General features: G+C 43.2%; 1 protein-coding gene across 2 annotated transcripts in view; it reads right to left on the minus strand.

The window, feature by feature from the left end:
- Positions 1-3,822, minus strand: part of htr4 (5-hydroxytryptamine receptor 4) — a 222,487-nt gene extending 218,665 nt beyond the window's left edge. For both annotated transcript variants that reach the window (XM_075482008.1, XM_075482009.1), the window contains exon 1: positions 3,418-3,822. The gene's annotated coding sequence lies outside the window, so the exon portion shown is untranslated. The remainder of the gene's footprint in view (positions 1-3,417) is intronic.
- Positions 3,823-6,000: the final 2,178 nt, after the last annotated feature.

The following is a 6,000-nucleotide window of genomic DNA, read 5'->3' on the forward strand; positions in this document are numbered from 1 at the left end:
TGTTGCATTTTAACAATCCCAGCTGCACGATAAAAAGCGCAAACCCACCCTAACATCCCACCAGCCATCGTCTGCACCTGATAGTGTTTCTTTTTACCCAGCATGCAGCCTGTCATGCTGTCCCTCAGTGTACATGGTGATAAACTGCTGAGCGTCAGCACTCAGAGTGATATACTGGGCTTCATGTGCCACACTCAGGGTGTCCTGTTGTTCTGTACAATGTGTGCCGGACTGTGTTACCAAACCTCCTATATCGCTGCTCTGCAGCTCACTCACACATCAACTCACACCGTCCATAGCTTAGAACCACACAGAGCGGATCACTCCGACTTTAACCCTCGTTGGGATAAGCACATATTATCCAGGAAAATAGTTGGTCAGCTCTAAAGTGACCAGAGTGATCTTATTTCTGACCTGGGCCTCTTCACATCCAGGCTAAAAACTACTTATTTAGAATTGCTTATACCCAGTAGTATGATGACACTTTTATCTTATTTTAATTGAAATATGTATATTACATAAATAAATATAAATATTTATATTACAAATTTATATTATAAATATTTATATTATTTATATTTATATTATAAATTCAATATTTATATTTATATTTGAATTATTCGATTTTGTTGTATTTTATTGCTTTCACTGTTCTTTTATTGTTTTTATTTGTTTTTACTTATTCTTCTCTTTATTTATCACCTGCTGTAAAGCACTTTGGTACACCGTAAGGATTTTCTTTAAAGGGCTGCAGAAATAAAGTACATTTATATTTTAAGGTACACTCTAAGAAAATAAAGTACAGAATTGAACCTTTAGGGGTACGATGGCTTGCCACTGGGGCAGTACCCTCAGAAGGTATAGTTTTGTACCCTACAGAGACCAATCTTGTACCTCTGGTGGCAATTCTGTACCCTTATACTGAAGTAGCCTAACACAGACTGTCTATTGTACCCCACCATGTAGAAAAAAAAATATATATATGTACTTTTTACCACTTGAGTACATATATGTACCTTTTGGACCCTCAAAAAGGTACATATAGGTACCTTTAGGTCCAATAATTAACCCTAGGGGGTACATTAGTATAGATTGTACCTCAGGGGACAAAAAAGGACTCGTACTGTACCCCTATTTCTGAGAGTGTACTTATTCCCAGCCACACACACACACTCTGCAGCTCTTTAAAGCTCTCAGCCGATTCAGAATAAGTCAAACACAACTTTAGGCCAGTTTAAACCCGGACTGAAACGCATCTCTTTTCCCTGGCCTTCCACTAGCTGAAATGGAGTTCACCTTGGCTTGCTACTTTTATTGTTATTGTTACCGTTATTGATATTTTATTGCTAATTTTATCTCAAATTTTATTTTTTATCTGTGATGAAGTCATTCTTATTGCTTTTATTGATGACTCTCTTCTGATGCAGTTGCTGTTGTGAAGCACTTTGGTCAGCTGAGGCTGTTTTAATGTGCTATACAAATACATTTTGAATTGAATTGAAACATCAAGTCACCCTACATATATATATATATATATATATATATATATATATATATATATATATATATATATATCAGCTCATAGGCACATATTCAAACAACTCAGACAGAGACAGAGAAAGACCGAGGGCAGCAAGGCCGAACCTCCAGAACCAAAAAGCACAGATATTCCTTTTAAAAGGCAGTTATAAAACCCTAAAATAAACAGCTGACTTCTGGACTGAAGTTGGTAGACTTCAGGTTTGTTCTGACTGTCTGAATCATTAACTCTGCCCTCTAGTGGATCAAAAATCACTCAACTTTAAACAAAAAAAAAACAACTTAACAACTTAACTTAAACTGTTAACTCGCTGAAAAGGACAGTCCTCCACTAACTAAGCATTTATATTTACCAACTAAAGTTAATTTAACACTTTCCCAGTAAGAAATGAAAACCCAGAGTAGGATTAAGGATTTATTTGGCTATTTCCCTGTGTGCTGGCTGAGGTTCTGTCAGTTACCTCTCCATCCCTTCCACATGTAATCCCACAGCAGATAAACTCTCTCCCAGTAAAATGCACTTCATAAAATGTAAAAAAAACTAATGACACATTCTCCAGAGCCCAATATTCCATCTAAAGATATATGTTTTCATTATGAAACAAAAGAAAAGATGAATATTTTGAATATTTTGCTAACATTTTATGGATCAACGTCACATTTTGGCCCATTTCTCAGATACATAGACCGAAGAAACCAAGCTGGTAAACCCAGTGCTGACTCTACTGCATGTACATGCACAGATACAGCCTCCAAAACACATGCCAGAGGTCAACTTGTAAAGCAAAGCCATAAAAGTTGATATAATCACAGACACAGCTGGAGAAGAGCTTCTTCTTGTTGGACTGTGGGAGAGGAAGGCAGTCTGAGCTGCTGCTGCACAGCACATCAGAAAGCTGGCTTTACTCAGGAGTGAGAGAGTCACTTACACCTGAGGTCATTGTCCTGGAAAATTCAGCCATCAGCAGGCATCTGGCTGCTCTCATAGTGGGCGAGCCACAGAATGAGAATTATAAAGCCGACACATTGGACCTGAACCTTTGAGCTGTGGCACGCTGACTCTCTGCGTGACTGATCCATAAATATTACCTAATTTTTATAATCCAAGCCATTAGGTAACTGCACGGCAAAATGCACGAAGTTAGGGTGAAAAGTTTCCTCTTAGAGGAGGCTGAACTGTTCTGGAAGAAACTCTGCAGTACTTGAATTTAATGTGCGAAGATGAAACCGAACTTTCAAGGTCAGCAGCAGTGTGAGAATCTCTCTAAATTATGACTCATAACACTTCGCTTCATTCAAACAGTCACTTTCCATTCAGGTGGTCAACTTTACAATATTCATTTTGACAATTGAAAAACAATCCGACATTGCTATAAACTCCACTAATCCAGCAGAATAAGTGACAATCACTTACTGGATCCGGCAGCTCGCCGCAGCCTCCTGCTCCAGCACGCACGCACGCGGCATGTGACAGCAGGCAGTCAGAACACTTTGTGCATCTGCAGCCCTCCTTATCAATAGCTCACTGATCGACATGAAAGGGTGCAGCCCTGCCTGCCTGGCACAGCCCAGGTCAGGTCAGATGTATGGAAAAGCAATTCAAATCAAGGCGGACTGACAGGAGCAACACGTGCGCGTTACCGCTGAAAGTTTGGCAAATGTTATGTCATGTTGAGGGATTGATGCTCTAAATATCCCACCGGGTACAGAAGAGACACTAAAATACATCAAACATCACAAAACTGACTGGAATGCGATGAAATGTAGGAGCCAACAAGGCTGCTGGCTTTAGAGTCACAGGTGGGGAAGTCTGTCACCTCATCCGCGGAGGTCAGAAACCAGAGAATCCGTCAGAATAAAATGATTTCACTCACTCACCATTTCTCGAATGAGGCGCCGGGTCCTGACAGCATGTCACGAGACTAAATCCCCATGAGCCAAAATCCTGCAGGTCTTCAGTCCGAGTTGGAAAGCGAAACTAATGCCTGAGCCCGAACAGCAGCAGCCGGAGGTGGCGGCTGACGCTCAGCGCTGCGCAGATGGGAGAAACGCGCGGAGCGCAGCGGCACTTTGGAGCAGCGACCGCGCGCAAAAAGGCAGCGAGGACGGAGAGATGTGCGCCGCGCGGTCCCGGGTAATAAGAGTGGAGAGACTCCGGGGGGGGGGGGAAAGAGTGGGAGCCTCGTGCTGAAATAGGGAGACTTCGCAGGTATTTGGAGAGCGTGCGGAGCCAGAAGTCAGCGGCGGGGATGTTGCGCTGTGCCGCTGCGCCTGAGCTCACCGCGGACATTAACCCGCTCAGCTCTAGTCCCTCCTCTTTCCTTCAGCCGCGGAGTGGAGGAAGCCCTCTCTCCCAGGCGCTCAGGCACCATCTCCCTCACCGGGACATTAAACCACCATCATCCATATAACTGAGGACAGGCAGAACACACGCACGCGTAAGGAGCCATACTTTGACCTTTAAATGCAAGAAGAAAAAACTGTTCGTTTTGGTGTTTTAAGCAGCACTTAGACAGCCTGTTTTAAAGGGATAGTTCGCCTCTTTTGACATCCCATATCAGCAACATCATTTATGAACATCTTCTTACCCCCTGCTGCGTCCTGTGAGCAGAGTTCCAGCTGAGTTTTGGCTCACAATGCTTGGCGCTATTTTTTATCCAGTGATTAAGGGAGAGAAAATAGGGCCAAGCGATTGTGAGGTCTGACTTTTTCCTGGAGAACCATTTTGTGATGCAAATGTATTACTCTGTTGAACGCATATTGTTCTGAGAAGCAAAACGCTTTATTTTTTAAACCCCAGCCAACTAGCCGGACTACCTTCATCAACACCAAAACGAGGCTGGAACTCTGCTCACAGGACGCAGCAGGGGGTAAGAAGATGTTCAGAAATGATGTTGCTGATATGGGATATCACACAGCTTCATGTCAAAAGAGGCGAACTATCCTGTAGTGGCCATTTGTCCATAAAAAACAAATGAAACTTAAACCAGACAAAGTCAAAAGGCCACTGATGCACCATGGGGGATGTGGTTTAACGCAGGTAAAAGAAGATGAACTATCCCTTTAAAGGGGTGATAAGAAATGTCCCACAGGGATCAACACCCACACCAAAACTTATGCTTTTTTAATGTATTTATAATAACCTGCCCAAATAAAGACAGAAAGTATTTAATCATTGTTATTTGGTTGAGAAGCTCCAGGCCGTCCATCTGTGTCGGGATCAGTGGGTTTGGACATCGATATAATCGATTTAAAAAGTATTCAGACCATTTTCTCTGCTTTTTTGATCACACAGTCTGTCTCTATTTTTCTTTATTATGATTTGTTTCTGTTTTTTTTTTTACTTGCTTCTCACAAAAAAAGTTTCCCATGCACCTGGCACGAACTCTCAGACAAACTGGATAACAAAGCAAGAGAGTTCTGGCTCAGAGAGATGATCGAGAACCCCAACAATGGGTGAACTAAAGCTTCTGTCCAAAGGACATTGTTCCAGAAGTCTTGTGGTTTGTTCAGATGCAGTTTTGCAAACCTAAGCTGTGCTGCCATTTTCTTCTTTAACATGCTAACTGAGGCCTGCAGAGTCTGAGATGTAGCTCTTGGGTTTCTGACCTTGGGGTGACCTTTAACCTTTAACATGCTAACTGAGGCCTGCAGAGTCTGAGATGTAGCTCTTGGGTTTCTGACCTTGGGGTGACCTTTAACCTTTAACATGCTAACTGAGGCCTGCAGAGTCTGAGATGTAGCTCTTGGGTTTCTGACCTTGGGGTGACCTTTAACCTTTAACATGCTAACTGAGGCCTGCAGAGTCTGAGATGTAGCTCTTGGGTTTCTGACCTTGGGGTGACCTTTAACCTTTAACATGCTAACTGAGGCCTGCAGAGTCTGAGATGTAGCTCTTGGGTTTCTGACCTCGGGGTGACCTTTAACCTTTAACATGCTAACTGAGGCCCGCAGAGTCTGAGATGTAGCTCTTGGGTTTCTGACCTTGGGGTGACCTTTAACCTTTAACATGCTAACTGAGGCCTGCAGAGTCTGAGATGTAGCTCTTGGGTTTCTGACCTTGGGGTGACCTTTAACCTTTAACATGCTGACTGAGGCCCGCAGAGTCTGAGATGTAGCTCTTGGGTTTCTGACCTCGGGGTGACCTTTAACCTTTAACATGCTAACTGAGGCCCGCAGAGTCTGAGATGTAGCTCTTGGGTTTCTGACCTTGGGATGACCTTTAACCTTTAACATGCTAACTGAGGCCTGCAGAGTCTGAGATGTAGCTCTTGGGTTTCTGACCTTGGGGTGACCTTTAACCTTTAACATGCTAACTGAGGCCTGCAGAGTCTGAGATGTAGCTCTTGGGTTTTTGACCTTGGGGTGACCTTGCTGGGACGTCCACTCCTGGGCAGACTGACAGCTGTCCTGAATGTTTTCCACCTGTGAATAATCTTTCTCTCTGTAGAACGATGGACT

Source organism: Odontesthes bonariensis, chromosome 13 (assembly GCF_027942865.1).
Source record: "Odontesthes bonariensis isolate fOdoBon6 chromosome 13, fOdoBon6.hap1, whole genome shotgun sequence".
In the NCBI taxonomy this organism is placed as follows: Eukaryota; Metazoa; Chordata; class Actinopteri; order Atheriniformes; family Atherinopsidae; genus Odontesthes; species Odontesthes bonariensis.